The sequence below is a fragment of the Symphalangus syndactylus genome, chromosome 15 (assembly GCF_028878055.3).
Source record: "Symphalangus syndactylus isolate Jambi chromosome 15, NHGRI_mSymSyn1-v2.1_pri, whole genome shotgun sequence".
In the NCBI taxonomy this organism is placed as follows: Eukaryota; Metazoa; Chordata; class Mammalia; order Primates; family Hylobatidae; genus Symphalangus; species Symphalangus syndactylus.
Window position 1 is genome coordinate 40,368,439 of NC_072437.2, and position 23,421 is coordinate 40,391,859.

A 23,421-nucleotide genomic window follows, 5' to 3' on the forward strand; every position below is an offset into this window, starting at 1 on the left:
TTGGAGATATTAAAAATAATACTGGGTTTATATGTATTTTACATGGGGAGAATTTGCAGAATATGTAAAACATGACACCTTACAGAGCTAAGTAAAATGGAAACAAACCAGTTTGCCTGTGTGTTCATTATTTTTTAATGCATTTGTACAGATACATAGGTAAATGCCTGAAACTGGTAACTGAAGGATATACTGCTAACAGCTGTTGCACCTGGGGAAGATGGTAGAATTAACCGTCAGTGCAGAAAGCCCTTCATTTTGATTTCTATAGTACTCTGAAATAGTTTCATTTATGGCAAACATGTATTTGTTTGCAAAATGCAATTTTTAAAAGAGGTAAAAGGCAGAGGAAGATGAGATAAAGGAAGAGAAGGAGCGGGAGGAAGAATAGAGGTGAAAATTAAATCAGGTCAAAGTCCAAAACTGCACAGTGGTTTCAGAAAAAACTCAGGCATTGTCTGGCTTATTCAATTCCTGCTCTTCATATTCCTTTTTCAGTGGAGATAATTTTATCACCAGCTCACCTCAGCATCTTCCAAACATACCATCATTTTTTTTCTTCCTTTTCTAGTTTTCTTCTTAATAACATATATTATTAGGGTTTTTATTTTATAGAAATGCCTACTTTATTTAAGAAATATCATCTGAGAATACATTATAAAATATGAGTCACTAGCTTTACATCTATTTAGGTTCATAAATATTTTCGACTTACGTCTGTGTTTTCTAATACTTATAGTTCATACAATTACTCTTGGATTTCCAGAATGCTTTTGGTAATTTATTTGAAAAGCAGCATCTTATAGAAATAAGGAAACACCCCCAGATGGACTGAAGAAGTGAATATTAAAATGAACATTTGTCACATGGAACTGACTTCTTTAGTAGACAAAGGCTGTGATGGCTGTACAATATTCCCCTTATTCTCTACTTCTACTTCCAAGTACTTAAAAAATATAAAGCTTTACTGAAAGGTGTGAAAACTTGATATGGGTTGGATCTGTGTCCCCATCCAAATCTCATGTTGAGTTGTAATTCTCAGTGTTGGAGGTGGGGCCTGGAGGGAGGTGATTGTATCACGGGGATGGAGTCCCCAAGAATGGTTTAGCACCATTACCCTAGTGCTGCTCTCCTGACAGAGTTCTCACAAGATCTGGTTGTTTAAAAGTGTGTAGCACCTCCACACTTCTCTCTCTTCTTCCTGCTTTGGTCATTTAAGACATGCCTGCTCTCCCTTCACTTCTTCCGTGACTTTAAGTTTCCTGAGACCTTCCCAGAAACCAAGCAGATGCCAGAATCATGCTTCCTGCACAGCCTGTGGAACCATGAGCCAATTAAACTTCTGTTCTTTATAAATTACCCAGTCTCAGGTACTTACAGCAATGTGAGAATGGACTAATATACAATTCTATCAGAAATGTCCTGCCTCACCTGTGCCTAATTTTGACCTTGATCCTTTTGATCCACTTGAACAGAGTTCATTATTGTGCTACTTCGGCACATAGAAGGTGCTATTGTTCCTTCCTGTTAGATCTATGATAAAGATTTCTCTGAAGCAAATGCACTTTTCCAGGAGTAATATTTAGTATAGTGTTCTCTCCTCCCCACCTGTAGAATTTATAAAGAATATCAAAAAAGTAGTATACCGGAAAAGATTATCAAGTCCCATAGCTTTAGGTTCAAAGTTATGTTTTAAGTCCAATAGATTAAGAAAGATATGTTATCACTTCTTCTCCAAGCAAATCAAAGGAAGAAATATTTTACAGTTATTAAAATCACTAAATCACTATTTCTCTCTCTGTGTTGCTCTCTTTCTATTTCAGCTTTTTACTCACTTTTATTCCTCTTTTAAGCCTGTTTTAATGATATTTAAATAACTGCTCTGTCCCAGATAATGAAACCTGTCTAATATAGAGATTTTTGGAATGATTCATTTACTGTGTTGGTTCACCTTGTGTGACAAGTATACTGAAGAGTTCATAAAAAAATGACAACAGGGTGAATTGCCCTAATTGAATCAATGATCTAAATAGCCTTTTGTATCTTAAATAATTCTGTTTAGCTGAAGCTATTAAAGTGACAATTTTAAGGGATATGCTATTGAAAATTGCTGTTCTCTTGCATATATTAAATCTTCAGGCCTAGAACTCTATTAATGAAAATATAATTTCAGCCTTACCAACGAATTAATGAAAGTAAATTTATCTTTATACAGTGTATTGCAAAAAATAATCACTTTTTTTCTTATAAATGAAAGCTGTAGGGATGTTTGGGATTGTTTGTTTCTTTTTTTGCTATTGCATTTTGAAAAAAACGGTCCACAAATGCTAAAAAAACAAAAATCTAGTTTGGTGCACTATTGGCATATAGAATTTCTGAATTATTGCATGCTAGTTTTGCATCCTGCAACTTTATTGCATTTGTTTTTCAGTTCTAATAGATTTTGCATGGAGTCTTTGGGTTTTTTCAAATATAAGATTGTATCATCTGCAAACAAGGATAATTTGATGTCTTCCATCCACTTTGGATGTCCTTTATTTCTTTCTTTTGTCTGACTGCTCTAGCTAGAACTTCCAGTACTATGTGAAATAACAGTGGTGAAAGTGGGTATCCTTGCTGTTTTCCAGATCTTAGGTGAAAGACTCTCAGTTCTTCCTCATTCAGCATAATACTAGTTGTGATCTGTAATATATGGCTTTTATTATTTTGAGGTATGTTCCTCCTATACCCAATTTTGAGGATCTGATCTTTTATTCTACTAAGAAGAAAATGTTGAATTTTATTAGATGCTTTTTTAGCGTCAACTGAAATGATTGCATGATTTTTATCATTCATTCTGTTGATATGATGTAGAATATTGATTGATTTGTGTATGTTGAACCATGTTTGCATTCCAGGGAAAATCCCACTTGGTCATGATAAATGATCTTTGTATGCATTATTGAAATTACTTTGTTAATATTTTGTTGAAGATTTTTACATCAATATTCATCAGAGATATTTTCCTGTAGATTTTTAATGACGTGTCTTTGTCTGGTTTTTGGTAGCAGGGTAATACTGGCCTGGTAGCATGAGTTTGTAAGTATTTCCTCCCCCTCTATCTTTCAGAATAACTTGAGTAGGATTGGTATTAGTTTTTTAAATGTTTGCTAGAATTCAGCTGTGAAGACATCAGATCCCAGGCTTTTCTTTACTAGGAGAATTTTTATTACAGTTTCCATCTCATTACTTGTTACTGGTCTATTCAGGTTTTCAATTTCTTCCTGGTTCAATCTTTCTAAGTAGTATATATCTAAGAATCTGTACATTTCTTCTAGATTTTTTAATTTATTGACATATAGTTACTCACAGTAGCCATAATGATCCTTTGATTTCCTGTAGTATCAGTTGTAATGTCTCCTCTTTCATTTCTAATTTTATTTCTTTGTATTTTCTCTCTCTTTTTTTTAGTCTAGCTAAAGATTCTTCAATTTTATCTTTTAAAAAAACCAACTTTTTATGCCATCGATCTTTTGCATTGTCTTCTTCATTTCAAATTCATTTATTTCTGCTCTGATCTTTATTATTTATTTTCTTCTACTAATTTTGGGCTGGTTTGTTGTTGCTTTTGTAGTTCTTTAAGATGCATCATTAGATTGTTTATTTGATGCATTTTCTCTTTTTTTATGTAGACACTTACAGCTATAAACTTTCCTCTTAGTTTTGCTTTTGCCATATCCCATTACAACTGAAACTACAGAAATTCAAAGGTTTTAGTATGCTTTCATTACTATTTGTTGCAATATATGTTTTCAATTTCTTTTTTTTTTTTTTTTTTGAGACGGAGTCTTGCTCTGTCGCCCAGGCTGGAGTGCAGTGGCGCGATCTCGGCTCACTGCAAGCTCTGCCTCCCAGGTTCACGCCATTCTCCTGCCTCAGCCTCCCGAGTAGCTGGGACTACAGGCGCCTGCCACCACACCGGGCTAATTTTTTCTATTTTTAGTAGAGACGGGGTTTGACCGTGTTAGCTAGGATGGTCTCAATCTCCTGACCTTGTGATCCGCCTGCCTTGGCCTCCCAAAGTGGTGGGATTACAGGCATGAGCCACCATGCCCGGCCTCAATTTGTTTCTTGATTTCTTCATTGACCCACTGGTTATTCAGAAGCATATTGTTTGATTTCCATGTATTTTTATAGTTTCCAAAATTCCTCTTGTAATTAATGTCTAGTTTTATTCCACTGGGGTCAGAGAAGATGCTTGATGCTATTTCCGTTTTTTTTTTCTTTGAATGTTTTAAGACTTGTTTCATGACCTAACATCTTAACACCCATACTTAGGGATGATACATGTGATGAGGAAAACATTGTATACTTTGCAGCTGTTGGATGAAATATTCTTTAAATACCTATTAGATCCATTTGGCCTATAGTGCAGAAGATCTTTCCATAGCTGAAAGTGGAGTGTTGAAGTCTCCAATAAATAGTGTATTGGGGCCTATCTCTCTCTTTAGCTCTAATAATATTTGCTTTATATATCTGGGTGCTTCACTGTAGCATGTTTTATAACTTAAGTAGTTAAATATTTTTAAAATGTGATACAATTTTACATGATTTTAATGGTGCTTATGTAATACAACTTGTGTAAGATATTTATGAATGATTAGTTTTCAAAGCTTCTTGAATATTACAATATAGTATTCTTTACAAATGTTTGTTTGTAACTCTATCATATTGGGGTAGAATCCTAATAAAAGGATTGCAAAGTCAAAGGGCATGAACATTTTAAAGGCTTTTATACACATTTTCTGATCACCATCTGGAAGGTATTACCAGTTTGCTCTTCCTTCAGGTGGTATGAAGGAAGGAATATTTATTCCAAGTATGTGATAAAATTATTATTTAGACCATTGAACTAAATGCATGCTTAACTTCCAGTTCTCACATATCCAGATGTGTGTTATTTTTGTCTAATAACCATCCTGAATTTAGAGTATAGTATGATTTTCAATACACAAATTTGGCAAACACTCACTTTTAAAGATGTATATTTTTTCGTGGATGTAACTGAAAGGCAGCTGTAGATGAAGGCACTGAATATGTTTGTTGGCAAAAGTGATTTTGCTATGTAACACTGGAAGACAATTGAGTTTTAAATGTGACTTAAACATGAAATTTAGTATCAGTCTCCAAAGGGAGTGTCTAAGCCCTGCTTGGAAGAAGACTACATATAATATATGTTTGCTAGAAATACTAGTTGTGTTGCTGATAATTATCATATTTTTTACATATTTGAGTTTATAACTATTAACTCATTTATGTGTTCTATTTTCCCGTTTCTTTTTCTTTTTTTTTTTTCATTCTTTTGAACTAATTTTATCTTAATATTTTTCTCCTCCTGGTTTGGAATAATGAATAATATTTCTAGTTTGAATGGTTATCTCAAGAACTGCAGTATAAATAATTAACTTAGTAAGGCCTAAAACTAATCAATATCTGTAAAATAATAGAAGGACTTTTGTCTTTATATAATAATACAAGGACATTGTCTTTCAACCCCTTCTGATATGCTATTGTTGCTTTATATTTTAGTTTTGCTTTTCAATTTACATGCGACAATCTAATTTTATGTTACCCTCAATATTTCTTTGGATTCTTGAACACATCTATATTTTTGTTCTCTCTATTCCTATCCTATCTAAAATCTTCCATTTTAAAATACTTCTCTGTGTTCTGAAATAACATCTCTCAGAATTTCCTTTTTGAAGATACCATAATGCAAATACCCTAAGCTTGATCTAAAAGTATTTTTCATTCTTAAAAGATCTTTTATATGTCTAAAATTAAAGCTGGGCAGTTTATTTTCTCTAAAAATATGGAAGATGGTATTTCATTCTCATTTGGCATTTTATGCTGCCATGAAATTGAATTGTCCTTTTAATGGCTGTTCCTTCTATGGTAGTCAGCCTTATCTCTCAGGGTGTCTTTCTGATCTTTTCTTTTTTATCTGTGCTTTTTTACTTTACTATTTCCAAATGTATATTTCTTTTCACTTATCTTGATTGTGATTGATTGAGATTTTAAAATCTGTTGAGTAGTATATGTATCAGAACACTTTTATTGGGCCACCTCAGAATCTCTTGGCTTCTGTCCGTGAGATCCTCAGTAATTTTGTTTTCACTTCAGTAACTGATATATATTTCAACTCTAGGTGATCTCCACCTATGTGTATAAACCCCACAGTTCCTTGCCTTGCACATGTCATATCTCCTGCCTCCTAAGCTCTCAAGTTCCCTGGTTCTGTTCAGCACCCTAATGCACAGTTGGTGCTTCAAAGGAGTAAGTTTTGGCCAATGGGTGTAGGAGAAAATACGTTTTTCTTTCTAAGAACACCAGTTAGGACAGTTGTTAATAAATTCACCTTTAACAATAGTTACTTTCAATAGGACTTTAAAGTGGAATAATTCAATGGACTGACGGTAATGTGGACACCATTGGCTTTTAGAGGTGAGATGGTGATAATCTCTGTCATAGAGTGGCAATAAAACTACTGAGGCTTTAACATGTTTAATTGGGAGAGGGTGCAGGCAGAAGCTGAAGTGTTGGAAAGAGCAGTGGTTGTTGCAGTTGACTTGTGTGATGGCAATGATAATTATATGGGTTTTAGAGATGGTTGGCTTCTGTAAATGACTTTGAAATTTTTGCAAAATGACAAGGTCGGCTTGGAAAAGTCACTGGGCAACTCATTTCATACTGTGAAAAGTCAGTAGTTTTGAACTGAAATGCAATGACAATTGAAATGACATTGAAATTTTTGCAAAATGACAAGTTGGGCTTAGAAAAGCCACTGGGCAACTCATTTCATACTGTGAAAAGTCAATAGTTCTTATCCATGGATTTTAGTGGCAAACTCTAATATATTGTCTCTTATAGCCACAGAAAAGACTGCACTGAAAATTTAGTCCAGGATCTGACAGGGCTATAAAGGAGCCTAATTACAAATGGTTCCAAGAAGGATTGTACCACTAGAATAAATAGTAATTTTTTTAAAAATCACATTCTGGAAGGAGTTGCAGAAGTTAATGCAACTTAACTTATTAAAAGACTTAAAAATAGGTTGTCTCGCCTCTGTTTTGAAAGCCAGATGGATTGTGGCAGATGACAATGGGCTATGATAATCCTAAACCACCATGCTGGATGTTGTGTGTCTACCAGAGCAGATCGACATAGTCTTTATCATTTGTAATGTTGTTACTGATCTAACACATGTATTCTCTTCAGTCCCTATCAATAAAAACAACAAAAACCTGTTTGTCTTTACAGGACAATGCACATTCTCTGTATTGCCCCAGGACAATATTTATTCTCCTGCTCTTTACCATAAATTAGTCTGCTGGGCACATTATTATCTTGCATTCCACAGAATATTGTACTATTGAATTGGTGATATTTTACTAATTGTAATTATATTGGGCTGGAAGTAACAAGTATCCTGGAGGCTCTGTTTAGGCAAATGTTTCCCAGAGAGGAGATGAAAACCGGTGAAGAGTCAAGTTCTTTTACATCCACGAAGATGCTTGTGGATCTGGAGATCCAGTGGTCTGGAGTGTGCTTTCTAATTTTAGGGGCAAGTTGTTGCACCTCACATTTATTATCTCTAAAAAACAGGCAGAGCACGTGAGCACCCATGCGCTGATTTTTCTAGGGATGAAGGTAAGATTCAGGCAAAATACTCTTCTAAATATAATTCTGCTAAAGTTATAAATGGAGCAAAGAATTTTGATAAAAAACCTAGCATATACAATGAAGTAGTTTACCTTTTTGAAAGGACAGACGAATGGTCCTTAGTAGCCCAAGAACTAGTTTTCCATAGCTATCACAGTTCACACATTATTGGTTCAATTTCATGAAATACTCTGACATTTTGGTTAAAGTAAAAACAACATTTTCACACCACGGTAACATAAAAATTCTAACTCTAATAAACCTTACCATTAAAATAAAAACAATTGTTTTTATATAATTGTTTTATCTGTGGAAAATGAGTTATATATATATCTCTGATATGTTCCCAAAGGATTTCTGTCAAAGTCATGCTATAACATTTTAGGCAATACATGGATAAGTATTTATTGAAAAGAAAATTTTCAACTGAATCATGATTTCTAGTGTTCAAATATTGTCATCACAAATCAAAAGAAAATAACATTATATGCTATACTTAATAAAATAGCTTAATAGAATATGAATTTCCAAATATTTCGTTATAGTCTTCTTTGACAGGAATGCATCAACTTGACATTATCTTATAATTACTTTTTGAGATTGCCTATTATAGCACAAGTATTTTATTACTGACTTTTCTTGTTGAGATTCATTGGAATTGGAAAACTTTAATAGGAAAATAATACATAATTCGTTATTTTTTCTTTGAAGTTTCTCAAATTAATTGGGGGAAATTATGAAATAATTATGATACTTTAGAAGATAATGATGTCTCTGAATGAAGAATAAATAGATTAGGATGGTAGAAGTGGGAACAGTTAGATCTGTTAGAAGGCATTGAAGTAGTTTATGTAGCAGGTGAAGTACTTTGAAAATGATATAAACAAGGACAGTGGTATGAAATGAAGAGAAGTGCATGAATGTAGCATGTTTTCTGGATTTTAAGCTTCTAGAAATTGCTAATGAATTCAATCTGTGAGAGAGGTGAAGGTGAAAAAATATCAGGGATAATTAATAAATTTTTGATCTAATATGTAGTAAAGTATTATGTAATTATTGGGGGACAACCTTGGGAAAATAACAGCGTTATAAAAATAGAAACCAAAATTTTTCTTTGAATATGTAAAGTTTGAGATACAGAGTGGTTATTTGAGTGGTTATATCAAGAGAGTGCTAAAAATGTCTGCCACTTAAATTACGAGTCAGATCTGGCTGCAGAAATGTGTGAGTTGTCAATGTACAAATGTTTGTACACTGTATAATGTACAAATAACTTAGTTATTTTCTGATAGTGAAGGAATGTGGATAGAGAGGCAGAGATTAAGACTGAACTTAAGGATGCCCCAACACTGTAATTCAGAAAAAGGAACAAAACACATTAAAGAAGACTAAGAAGGGCCCAGGAGATCAGAAAGAAACCCAGACAATGTGGTTTCAGAAAACAAAGAGAGCAAATTTGAAAAGTAAGAAGTGGAGGCAAGAGGCAGAATAAGATGGTTGATATGGTTTGGCCCTGTGTCCCCATCCAAATCTCATCTCTAATTGTAATCCCCATGTGTTATGGTGGGAGGTGATTGGATCACGAGGGCAGATTTCCCTTTTGCTGTTCTCATGATAGTGAGTTCTGACAAGATCTGATACTTTAAAAGTGTAGCACTTCCCATTCACTCTCTTTCCTCTGCCATGTAAGACTTGCCTTGCTTCCCCTTTGCCTTCCACCATGATTGTAAGCTTCCTGAGGCCTCCCCAGCCATGCAGAACTGTGAGTCAACTAAATCTCTTTTCTTTATAAATTACTTAGTCTCAGGTATGTCTTTACAGCAGTGTGGGAACAGACTAATGCAATGGCTGAATAGAAGCCTCCATCAATTGTCCTCCCCGCAAGAACACCAAATTTAACATCTATCTACACACACAAAAAAACACCTTAATGAGAACCAAAAATCAGGTAAGCAATCACAGTACCTGGGTGTAACTTCATATTGCTTAAAGAGGTACTGAAAAGGGTAGGAAAGACAGTCTTCAATTTCTGACATCACCCTTTCCCCATCCCTTAGCAGTGGCCACATGGTGCTGACAGAAATTCTGTGCACTTGTGGGACTTTGCGTGGGAATACAGTGCTGCCAATACAGAGGCCCACAGTGCTGGGCAGAACTCAGCTGATGCCCATGGAAGGAACATTTAGAACAGCCCTAACAAGAGAGGAATCGCTCATCTCAACAGTCAGAACTTAAGTATCAGCAATGCTGGCCACCATGGGCTAAATTAGTCTGGGCCCTAAATAAACTTGAAAGGGAGTCTAGGCCACAGGGACTGCAACTCCTAGGCATGTCCTAGTGCTGTGCTTGGAGCCAGTGGACTTGGGAGTCACTTGACCTAGTGAGACACAGCAGGGATGGCCAGGGAAGTGCTAGTACCACCCCTTCCTCAACCCAAGGCACCACAGCTTACAGCTCCAAAGGAGAGTCCTTCCTTCTGCTTGAGGAAAGGTGAGATAAAATTAAGGAGGATTTTGTTTTGCCACTTGAATACCAGTTCGGCCACACTAGAATAGGGTACAAAGCAGAGTTGGGAGGCCCACATCCCAGCCCCTAGCTTCTGGACAGTACTTTTAGATACACCATGGGCCAGAAGGGAACCCACTGCCCTGAAGGGAAGAACCCAGTCCTAGCAGGATTTATCACTTGCTGACTACAAGCTTACTAAAGAGTCTTTGGGCCTTATGTGAACACTGGCAATACCCTGGCAGGACTCCACAAAGGCCTGTGGTGGTTGGACATGGAAAACACTCCTCTGCCTGGGGAAAGGAGAGGGGAGAGTGGGAAGGACTTTGTCTTATTGTTTTGGTGCCAGCTCAGATGCACCAGAACAGAGTACCAGGTAGATTTCTTAGGTTTCTGACTCTAAACCCTGGCTCCCAGAGGGCATCTCTGGACCTGCCTGTAGTCCCCTCTCTTCCAGAGAAGAGAACAAGACTGGCTGATTATAGAGCCTGATGATTATATAGCCCCAGAACCTTGAGCAAACATAGGTGCTGGCCAGGTAGTAGTTACAGTGGGCTTGGAGTGAGATTCAGTTCCATGTGGGCTTCAGGTCTGATCGAGTGCAGCCCCAGTGGTGGTGACCACGGAGGTGGTTGTGTCAACCCTCCCGCACCTCCAGGCAGCTCAGCTCACAGAAACTCTGTTTGGGAGAAAGTACGAAAGAGAGCAAGAGTCTCTGTCTGGTAATCCAGGGAATTCTTCTGGATCTTATCCAAGACCACCAAGGCAGTACCTCTACAATCTGCAAGAACCACAGCATTACCTACTGTGTGGTATCCCCTAATGCAGATAAGGCTGCAGTGACCAAAAACTGAGATCAGAACCCCCAAGTTCCTTCAAATACCTTGGAAGCCTTCCCAAGAAGAATGGGTACAAACAAGCCCAGACTGCAAAGACTACAATAAATACCTAGCTTTTCAATGCCCACACAACAACGAACATCCACAAACATCAAGACTATGCAGGAAAACATGACCTCACCAAATGAAATAAATAAAGCACCAGGGACCAATCCTGGAGAAGTAGAAATGTGTGACCTTTCAGAGAGAGAATTCAAAATAGGTGTGCTGAGGAAGCTCAAAGAAATTTAAGATAACACAGAGAAGGAATTCAGAATTCTATTAGAAAAATTTTATAAAGAGATTGAAATAATTAGAAAAAAACAAACAAAAATTGTGGAGTTGAAAATGCAATCGATGGCCAGGCACAGTGCCTCATGCCTACAATCCCAACACTTTGGGAGCCGAAAGCAGGTGAATTGCTTGAGCACAGCAGTTTGAGAACAACCTGGGCAAAATGGTGAAGCTCTATCTCTACAAAACGATACAAAAAATTAGCCAGGTGTGGTGGTACATGCCTGTAGTCCCAGCTACTTGGGAGGCTGAGCTGGGAGGAACAATTGAGCCTGGGAGGTAGAGGCTGCAATAAGCCATGATCGTACCACTGCACTCCAGCCTGGGTGACACAATAAGACCATTTCTCAAAGAAAAATAACTTAAAAAAGAAAGAAAATGCAACTGACATGCTGAAGAATGCATCAGATTCTCTTATTAGCATAATTGATCAAGCAGAAGAAATAAGTGAGCTTGAAGATACACTATATGAAAAAATATATGGTTGGAGAAGACAAAACAAAAAATAATACAGTGGAATAAAGCACACCTTGAAGATCTAGAAAATAGCCTCAAAGGGGCAAATTTAAGAGTTATTGGCCTTAAAAAGGAGGTAGAGAGAGCTAAAACGTATATTCAAAAGGACAATAACAGAGAACTTCTCAAACCTAGAGAAAAATAACAGTGTTCCAGTACAAGAAGGACCTAGGGAAGACTCTGTCAGGTAGAGGGAGAACAAATGGAAAAGTCTTGAGGTGGGCATTCATGAGTGGCTATGAAGGAAGAAACAGGAGCCAGTGTGCCTAAGAAGAAATAAAATTGATGGACCACTGCCTAGATTAATGAAGAACAAAAGAGAGAATATTTTAATAAGCTCCACCAGAAATGATTCCCATGATGTTACAACTGATACCACAGACATATATGTAAGATTATCATTGACTGTTATGAACATCTCTATGTTCACTAACTAGAAAACTGAGAGAAAAAGGATAAATTGCTAGATACAACCTCCCACGATTGAATCAGGAAGAAATTTAAATTGTGAACATAACAATAATGAACTATGAAGTTGAATCAGTAATAACAAATCTACTCGCTAAAAGAGCCCTGTATTAGATAGACTCACACCTAACTTCTATCAGCTATCAAGAAAGGTCTAGTACCCATCTTACTTCAAGGGTTTAAAAAAATTGACAAAGAGGGACTTCCTGATACCAAAATCTGGCACAGACCCAAGAAAAAAAAGAGGAAACCTCAGGCAGAAATCCCAGATGAACAACCTCCAAAATTTTTCAACAAAATACTAGCAAACTGAATCCAGCAGCACTTCAAAAACATAATTCATCATAATCAAACATGTTTTATTCTGGGGATGCAGGGGTGTTTTAATACAGATTAATAAATCTGATTCACCACTAAACAGAATTAAAAACAAAAACCATATGATTATCTTAATAGACACAGAAAAAGCATTTGATAAAATCCAACATCCTTTCATGATAAAAACCTTCAACAAACTAGGCATTGAAGAAACATAACTCAAAATAATAAAAGCCATATATGACAAACCCACGGCCAGTATCACACTTAATGGGAAAATGTCAAAAGCATTTTCTCTAAGAATTGGAACAAGACAAAGATGTCCAGTCTCACCACTCCTAGTCAACATAATATTGGAAGTATTAACCAGAGCAATCAGGCAAGAGGTAAAAATAAAAGGCATCAAAATTGGAAAAGAGGAAGTCAAATTATCTCTGTTTACTGATGACTAGATCTACCTAGAAAACTTCATAAATTCCTCCAAAAGCCTGCCAGACCTGATGAACAATTTCAGTAAACTTTCAGAATACAAAATTAATGCACAGAAATCAGCTGTATTTATATGCACCAAAAATGCTCAAGCTGAGAACCAAATCAAGAATACAATTCCACTTAAAATAGCCACAATAAAATTACCAAGCAATTCATTTAACCAAGGGGTGAAAAACTTCTACATGGAAAACTACAAACACTGATTTAAAAAATTGTAAATGACACAGACAAATGGAAAAACATCCCATGCTCATGGATAGGAAGAATCCATATTATTAAAATAAATATACTGTTCAAAACAATCTAAAAATTCAAAGCTATTACTATCTAATTCCAATGCCACTGTCAATTCCAAATTAGTACTGAACATAGATGCATGACTGCCCTTCCTAATCTGAGTCATTTGCCAGTAATGCTGTCATTCTTTTTACTTTCCCCTTATGCATTTTTCTTAAGCTTTAAATAAACTAAATTAATCCTGCTTTCCCCCAAAGCCATTGTCTACAATATACTCATGTATTTAGAATGATCATGTCAAGGAATCCCACGTGCTTTGTCTGCTAGTGACATTTTAAAACTCACTCTGAGTGTAACTTCTTGAGATTCTTTTACCCACCACAATTATTTCTCCACTCACTTGATTAAAAAAATAGAGCAAGTTAAGGGCCTCGCATTACTTAATATATTACAGGCTTCATATATAAATGCACTCCCACTGTTGGATTCCTACCTCTTACTTTGTCCTCTGTGCCCTTAGTATTTTATAGAGACCCCTGAAATTGTACACTTTATTATCATCATCAGAGTTTTTTTTTTAATTTTTATTTCTTTTTTGAGACAGAGTCTCACTCTGTCGCCCAGGCTGGAGTGCAGTAGCGTGATCTTGGCTCACTGCAAGCTCTGCCTCCCAGGTTCACTCGCCATTCTCCTGCCTCAGCCTCCCGAGTAGCTGGGACTACGGGCGCCCACCACCATGCCCGGCTAATTTTTGTATTTTTAGTAGAGATGGGGTTTCACCGTGTTATCCAGGATGGTCTCGATCTCCTGACCTCATGATCCGCCCGCCTTGGCCTTCCAAAGTGCCAGGATTGCAGGCATGAGCCACCACGCCTGGCCTATCATCACCAGACTTTTAATTGTCAAAGGCAGATTGTCTAATTTGCTTGTTCCACAGAATATTAGTCCATTTTCATGCATCTGATAAAGACATACCTGAGACTGGGAAGAAAAAGAGATTGAATGGACTTCACAGTTCCACATGGCTGGGGAGGCCTCATATGGTGGAAGGCAAGGAGGAGCAAGTCAGGTCTTACATGGATGGTGGCAGGCAAAGAGAGAGAGCTTGAGGAGCTCTCATGAGACTTACTCACTATCATAAGAAAGACCCACCCCCATGATTCAATTACCTCCCACTGAGTCCTTCCCAGTACATGTGGGAATTGTGGGAATTACAATTCAAGATGAGATTTTTGTGGGGATACAGCCAAACCATATCACTCAGTTTAGCACAAAAGAAAGTAAATAGATCCAGAAGAAAATAACTGGCAAAATTTGTAAAGGGAAAATGCTATGCTAATAATCTATCTTTATCAACTTTATTGAATTAAATTTCTATGGAATAAATTATCCTTTCTAAGTACACAGTTTAGTGAGATTGACAAATGTGTGCAGTCATGTTATCATGGCCACAATCAAAATTTAGAATATTTTCATCATCTTAGAAACTTCCCTCATGCCCCTTTGCAGTCAATTATCTGTAGCCTCTTTTGATCCCAAATGCTACTTTGTTTAATGTGATTATAGTTTGGTCTTTTCTAGCATTTCATATTAAGGAGAATATACAGTATGTAGTCTTTTTGGGCTTGGATTATTTTACTTAGCATAATGTTTTTGAGATTCATCTATGTTGTGGTGTGTATTAGTAGTTTGTTCCATATAACTATTGAGTAGTGTTCCTTTGTATGGATACATCAAAGTTTACTTATCTACTCACCAGTTTGAGGCAATTATGAATAATACTGCTTTGAAATAAAGACCAGTCTTTGTGTGGGCATATGTTTTTATTTCTCTTGAGTAGATAACTAGGAGGGAACTGTATATCAAGTATGCATTTACCTAAAAAAAACTAATAAACAAAAGAAAACATAAGAATAGTCAAAACGTATATTAAAAGATGCTAACCATCACCAATCATCAGGGAAATGCAACTCAAAGCCACACTGAGATATCCCCTCACATGTTTTAGCATGGCTGTTATCAAAGACACAAAAGATAACACTATAGTATATAGCTCTCTGTCTCTTTTTCTTAGGTCTAGTAGTGTTTCTTTAATAAATCTGTGTGCTCCAGTGATGGCTGTGTATATATTTAAGATTGTTAAATGTTCTTGTTGAAGTAACCCCTTTATCATTATATAATGTCCTTCTTTAATTTGTTTTGTTTTGTTTTACTGTTGTTGATTTAAAGTCTGTTTTATATAGTAAAAAAATAACAGTGCCTGGTCTTTTTGGTTTTCCATTTGCATAACATATTTTTCTCTTACTTTGAGCCTGTGGGTGTCATTATTCATTAGGGGTCCTTTGAGGGAAGCAGATGGTTGGGTTTTTATTTTTATCCAATTTACCAATCTACATCTTTTAAGTGGAGCACTTAGGCCATTTACATTCAAAGTTAATACTGACATGTGAGGTTTTGTTCCTGTCATAGTGTTTTTAGGTAGTTGCTTTGTAGTCTCAATCGTGTATTTGCTTTATAGGATATGTGTACTTTGTATTTATGAGTGCTTTTATTGTAGCAAGTATCATATTTTCATTTCCATATTTAGAACTACTCTGAGCATTTTTTGTAGGACTAGTCTCGTTGTGACAATTGCCCTTAGCATTTCCTTGTGTGGGAATGACTTGATTACTCATTTATTTATTAAGCTTAGTTTGGCAGGATATAAAATTTTGGCTGGCATTATTTTTCTTTAAGGAGGCTAAAAGTAGGCTCACAATCTCTTCTGGCATGTAAGGTTTCTGCTGAGAAATCCACTGTTAGTTTGATGGGTGTACCTTTATAGGTGATTTGACCCTTTTATCTAGCTGCCTTTAAGATTTTTTTTAGTGTTGACTTTGAATAGTCTGATGACCATATGTCTTGGTGAAGTTTTTCTTGTACATTGCCTTACAGGTGTTCTCTAAATTTCTTGTATCTGGGTGTCTACCTCTCTGGGAAGACTAGGGAAATTTTCCTGAATTATTCTCTCAAATATATGTTTTTTTCAATTTGCTTACTTTTTCTTCTCTCTCAAGAATGCTTTATAAGCTTTGGTCATAGCTTTGGTCATAGCTTTGGTCAACTTAGGTAATCCCATATTTCTCTAAAGTTTTGTTTATTTAAAAACAATGTTTTTCTTCAGTTTTGTCCGACTAGGTTAATTCAAAAAACAGATCTTCAAGGTCTGAAAATTTTTCTTCTGCTTGGTCTAGTCTATTAGTAAAGCTTCCAACTATATTTTGAAATTTCTTTAGTAAATTTTCCAATTCCAGAATTTCTACTTGTTTTTCCATTAAATATAGCAATCTCTTCTTTTATATCCTGAATCATTTTTCCAGTTTCTTTGCTTTGATTTTCCATTTTTTCTTGAATCTCATTGCGCTTCCTATTGGATTCTTTATCTGTCATTTTAGAATTTTCATTTTGGTTAGGATCCTTTGTTGAAGAATTAGTGTCTTCCTTCAGAGATGTCAACACTCAGTTTTTTTGTTCTGCTAGTGTCTTCACACTGATTCCTTCTCATCTGAAGCAGCAGTTGCTTTTATTTTTTGTTTAATTTACTATCATTTGAATGGAATTTTTACATTTTATTCTTTTTTTCCCTTGAGGATATGACTGTGATGTGTATTGCATATGATTATTTGGCTTCATTTTTGGGTGCTTTCAGGGGGCCAAGTCTCTATATAGGTTTCTTGGTTGTGGAGACCCTCTCTGTTGTGGGTTTCTCACATGCTGCTTGTTGTAGTGATGTATTGGACATATGAGCTGATGCACTATCTTCTACAGAGCTGAGAGTACACAGGTCTCATAAAACTTATCTCATTCATTATCACTGGGCCCTTCAGACAGCAGCTTTTTATTTGGTGGTACAGTTCAGTATTCCATGCAGTAAGTGTCACTTAAGAGTAAGAGCCACCCACTCTCCAGGACCCTAATAATTGAGGGGAGGAACCTACCCTAATAAGAGAAGGAGGGAATAAGCATGTTGGGGTATGCTGAGATCTCAGGGGCAGGGTTGAGGTGCTGCACTAGCTGCTTATCCTGGGCAAGGAGGAACAGGCTCTGCTTTTATATCAGGGCCCCGTTGCAGGGTTTGTGACCTTTAGTTCATATAATCATTATCTGCTGCCTCCTATCCGTAGCCAAGAACCAAAGAAATGCCCTTCTGGTGGCTACTACAAAATAGGGTTTGGGGCTAAGCCCTGGGTCCAGAGCAGACAGACAGCTCTGTGATTTGTCTGCCCTTTACTGCCAGAATGCTACTGCCTTATGTAAAGAGCAGGAGATGGGTCCTATCCTTCGCTCTGTTGTGTCTGCAACAGTGGATGGGGGCAACAGGAGATAACCTCTTTCTCATTTCTATTTCCAGCAGCCAATGCCACCCACTTCATTGATTGACTCAATGTCCATGTTTCCTTTGTCCCAAGGGCAGGTTGGAGGGCTGTGCTCCCCTCTTCCCTAAGGGCAGCCCACACTGAGGGCTAGATCTTTAAGGAACCCACAGCTCCTCAGGGATCTGCTGGTACCATATGGTTGCCAAAGTCCAAGCAGGTCATGGGCTATGTTTGTGGGGTATCTGGTGATGTGGCGACCTAAGGGCTGAAGTCCCCTGGGGAGAACAGTGCATGTAAAACCAGTGTGGCACCTGCCATTTCAATTTGGGTCTGAGGGGATTATGGGCATACCTGCATGAACTGACCACCCAATTTATTGTCCTTAGCAAGGTCCCACATCACCACTGACATCCTTGTCTGGACTGTGAGGGCAGAGGGGTTCCCCAACACTTCGGAGAACATCAGATTGTCACACAGGTGAGGAGACAAGAGAAGCCATGACTTACCCTTTTCATGGTCCAGGTTTCTAGGGAGACAATCTCTGCCAGTCTCTTGCTGCTTTCCTCTTTTGTGTCCCAGGTTCTTTCCATGGGTGCTCCAACAGGTCCTTGCTCCATTCCCTCAGATTTCCATTTAAATCATGGCCATTCACCTGTAACTTTGATCTTTCTGAGGAGAGCTGGCACCCAACATCCCTAGTCAGCAAACTTGAAAAAAAAAAAAGAAAAAAACTGTGAAAACTTTTAAGGTAAAAGTAACTTCGTGATTAGCATTCTTTGTATTGGTTTTCATTTATTCTGAAATTAGTTTTAAAGCAACTCTTACACATACACACCAATAAAAAAATATTTAACAGTGACAATCAGTATAATATACTTTAGAAGTATTTCCCTTCCAATGACACAGCATGGATTTATTCAATGTTATTTGAGAAGATCCTTGAGAGTTTTATAATTTAAGTTGCAAGTAGGAATTATACTCTGTGTCTCTCAGCAATATTCATGACAGGTCTTACTACAGAATGTCATTCAGTAAAATACTCTGTGCATGAGTTTGAATGTAATAATTTTACTCATAAAAAATCAGTGCAATAAATCTACTGATTCAGCATTAAAATTTACCTCAAAAAAAGAAATTATTTGTGTTGTCAAAAATACCATTTCACCACTAACTAGACACTTTTTCAAAGTTTCACTTTTCTGAAGGATTAAATATGGATCTCATCCCATAGGATAATCAGAAAGCTTGATAAATCAGTGTTGTTTATATTCAAAGTATATTTGAGACTTCAGAGTTTATCAATTGCATAGGAGAATTAAATGAATAATTTTTCAGTTAATGTTAACATAGTTTGTGGAAATCATCCTATGCTCATATCATATGCAGTTTTTTAGGGGGTGGGGTTAATATTAATTAAACTGTATATGTAAAATTTGGGCTACATGCATTATCTCATTCAATCCCGACAACACCCGTATCAAATAAATATATTTTTCTTCTTTTCATGGATGTAGAAACTGGAATTTATATAGGCTAATTAGTTAACTATCTTAGTTTATTAAATACTTAATTTGTGCCAGGAGCTTTCCTAAGCATTTTATACATGTTACCTAATGTTACGGCTACAACCAGTTAGGGAAGTACACACACAGAGAGAGAGATAAACACACAGGGGGAAAATACGTTTTACATCAGAGAGTTACCTGACCAAGTAATACACTTCTTTTGCTTTTCTCTAAGACCAACCCAGTGATAATTCCTTGACATATCTATTTTTATTTACTAATGTGAAACAGAGATTAGGCATTCAATAATTTTGTTTTGAAAATATAACAAATGAATAGGAGAATGATAGAGATCTCAATTTATTTGAGATATCCCTATGTTTTACAATCTAAACTAAGTAAAGAGTTTTCCAAATTATGAACTATTTAATCAAAAGGTTATTTTTGAATGTTAATTTATGTGTGAGTTCATATCTTTATCTGTTTTGGTTTACTCATGCCTGCTTCCCCTGATACCATGATTTATAAATATAAGTGCAAGTGAGATGTGAGTTATTATATGTGCACACTTAGATTGACAGTGCAAATTGCATGTAGCTATGGATTAATATAGTTAGAGGTATGGAATTTTCTGTTCTTTTTGTACTCTACTGACAGATGGACCCACTGTTTTGCTGGAAAGTGGAGCCAATTTGTCTGGCTTTGAAGAAAACAGGAGAAAAGAGGATATACTGGGGACACTCAGTGATGGAGAAAGAGCAAGCCATTGGCCCAGATAATAAAAGTTATTGCTAATATTCATTTATCATGTATTATATGCAAGTTTATACTGTTTGTCACCATTTGATGTTTAAGTTTTGTTTACTGGAACTCAAAATTGAGGTGGAAGCAATGCTTTCTGAAAAAAATGGATTTAAAATTTTTACATTGTGGAAAGAAAAAGACCTCTGCGGATCTATCAGTTTGTTGGGGCTGCCATTTGAAAGTAAACCAATTCAGGTTGCTTGAACAACAGAAATGTACTTCCTCATAGATCTGGAGGCCAGAAGTCCAAGAGCAAGGTGCCAGCAGGGTTGGTTTCTTCAGAGACCTTTCTTCTTGGCTTGTAAATGGCTGTCTTCTCCTTGTGTCTTTACATGGTCTTTCTTCTGTCTGTGTCATAATCTTTTTTTTTCTTCTAAGAATATCAGTCCTATTGGATTAGGCCCACATCAGTGACCTCACTTTACTTTAATCACCTTTTTAAAAATCTTATCTTTAAATGAGGAGCTGAATGTTAGAAACTCAGTATATGAATTTGGGGAAGGGGACAATTCAGCTTATAATAGGAGATGGTGTAAAGGTAAAGAATCACCTGGCTAAGTCATCTGCATTGTACTGCTCATCTTTTGATGTAGACAGGTACCTCAGTCTTAGTACTGTGGAGAGCATGGGAGAGGTAATTTCATAGCATCCTGTCTCTGCAAATCCCTCTTGAGAAAACTGTAGAGAAATATATTCAATTTAGGGACAAAATTGACAATACATTATATTATTCTTAATTCTAATAAAATGGGACATAGAAATGCATAAAATATTTGGTGAAGTATTTTAAATATATAAAAAGTAATTTATATTGTGTTTTAATCTAATCTGGCTAAAATTATTACTAAAAATATTGAAAAAATCAGTTTGAGGGAAATGTATACAGTCAACATTTTGTGACAAAAATGTTCATATCTATGTATTTTTGGACAATGACAGCTGCAATATTATTATAAATGTTTAGCAATTCCAAGCTTGAGGCAAACTCCACAGATAGAGTAACTAATTTATTAGGTGATAGAAAAGGAGATCATGATGGATTGACTTAATCTTTCATTCTACGCTTTTCTATGTTTAAGCTCAAGAAGAATGCATCATAAATACCACATGTTTTCCTAACACCTTATACTACTAGTAACTTTCTTTTTTTTTTTAGTCTAATCTTTTCTCTAGAAACTATTTTCGGTTGAGAATCTAATATAAGTTCGAGAGGTATGCTAGCTAATTGTTCATTTTTAACTAAAACACTAGAGGGCACCCTTTCATTCTGTTAGAACACGTCCTCCTCTTCTAAATTACATGCCATGGAAATATAAAGGATTGCCAGGTAAAAATAATATTCATTTTATTTTGTATTTTTATGGGCTCGCTTTTATATTTAATCAGTAATAATTTTGCTGATCCCAAAAGTCACAGCATATTATTTTAAATAGTATTAAGATGATTTTTAATGGAAATTAATTTTAAGCCAGAAATGTCAGTTGTCACAGAGCTAAAGAGCCAGATGTCTCCCTAGTGTCATGATAGTGAACAAAAATAAGTCTGTGTTTCGCATGACTTGTGGTGTTTATTAAGTATAATTTATCGTAAATTTCTGTGTTTAGGATTAGGAATTATTCGTGCTGAATGTGTATTCCTATTTTCTACGTTTTCAAATGAATAGCACACTACTGCTAGGTTAACCCAGTTTTAAACAGAATGCAAACAAGACTGGCCTACAGGAAAGAACAAAAGTTGAAAATTCAGTGAGGACCCAGAAAATAATAATTGCCAATATTTATTTAGTGTCTGTTTTTGTCAATCACTTGTGTAAGCATTTTAATTACAATATTTAATTGATACTACATTGAGTCATTATTTACTATTTTCATTCTTATTTAATATAGAATAAAATATAGTATTATAAGAACATATAAACTAACATGAAATGTGTCTTTGAATTATGCTGTCCCTTATCAGAAACCTAGGGCAAAAGGGAGCTGCTATAGCTGAAATTTTGCCTGGGCAACAAGACTTTCCACCAGGGTCAGCTTGTGCTGACCTGGTCTGCATGTGCTATTACTGGATTTACCAGCCTGCTCCCCTGAGATAGTGGTGCATCAAGACCCTCTCTGCTCTAACTTCAGGCTGAAATTCAGGCATTTGGAGCATCATTTGCCTAGACCATCAGCCTGAGGTGCCCCACTCCTCCTGGACATAAATCAAGGTGTAGTGGGGCCTCTCTGCTCCATGCTTAGACAGATCTCCAGGCATTTGAAGCAACCACTCAGCTGTACTAGCAGCCCAGCTCACCCTACCCTTCCTGGATGTAGATTGTGGTGAGTGGGGTTCTCTCTGTTCCATGTCCAGGCATACCTCCAGGCATCTAGAGCACTTGCTTGCCTGGATGACAGCCTTACCTTCTCCACCCTTCCTAGACACAGATCATGGTTCAGGGAGGAGCCTTCTGCTTCATGCCCAGGCAGATCTCCAAGTATTTGGAGTAATCATTCATCTGGTTCATCCGTCTCATATGCCCTACTCTTCCTGGGCTTACATCATGGTGCAGTGAGGTTCTTTCTGCTCTGAGCCCAGGCAGAGATCCAGGCATTCAGGGCGCCTGCTCACTAGGATTGGCAGCCTCTCTTACCCTACTCTTCCTATGCAGAAATCTTCTTGCATAGAGGCCCTCTCTACTCCAACCCAGGCCCATCTGTAGGCATCTAGAACACCTGTTTGCCTTAAATAGTGGCCTGTGGTATCCCACACTTCCTGCGCAGAAATCCTGGTGCATGGAGGGGACTCTATACTTGATATACAGGCAGAGCTCCAGGTATCTGGAGCACCCACTATTCTAAAATTAGGAGTTTAGACCAGCCACCATCCCAATGCAGAGAACCTGGGGCCAGAAAGTCTTCCTAAATCCACATTTAGACACATTTGTGGGTGCTTGGTGGCCACCAACTGAATTCTTCCTCAGTTTTGGTTCTTATGCTGGCAATTGGGGGACCTGTAGGTGAACTTGCCTAGGCCAGCTCTGCCTATCTTGGCCATTGTCCCCCAAGACTAAGCAGGGAGCTAAGACCACTGTATACTTCATGAATCAGCCCATTTCCTGAGGAAACAGAGAGATTATCTCAATAACAGGATGAAGAATATACTCAGATACGTTGGCTGCAGCTGGCTGTTACCTATAAGTACCATCTATTGGCTTGTGTGTCAAACTGCACAGCCCAATATAAAACCTGGTGACAGACGTGCATAGGGCTATAGAAACAAAGCCAAAAGACCCTGCTCAGTATTCTCAAGAGTCACACTCTATAGGGAAGAGGGAAAGGAAAAGAAAAAATAATAATATAGGGAATGAAA

General features: G+C 36.8%; 1 long non-coding RNA gene across 1 annotated transcript; it reads right to left on the minus strand.

Annotated features, from left to right (window-relative positions):
• Window positions 1–850: 850 nt before the first annotated feature.
• LOC129463891 (uncharacterized) lies at window positions 851–20,693 on the minus strand. Its single transcript, XR_008651337.2, has 4 exons — window positions 20,624–20,693; window positions 18,271–18,471; window positions 1,432–1,608; window positions 851–1,315 (listed from the first exon to the last, which is right to left on the minus strand). It is a non-coding gene; the product is annotated as an uncharacterized lncRNA (long non-coding RNA).
• Window positions 20,694–23,421: the final 2,728 nt, after the last annotated feature.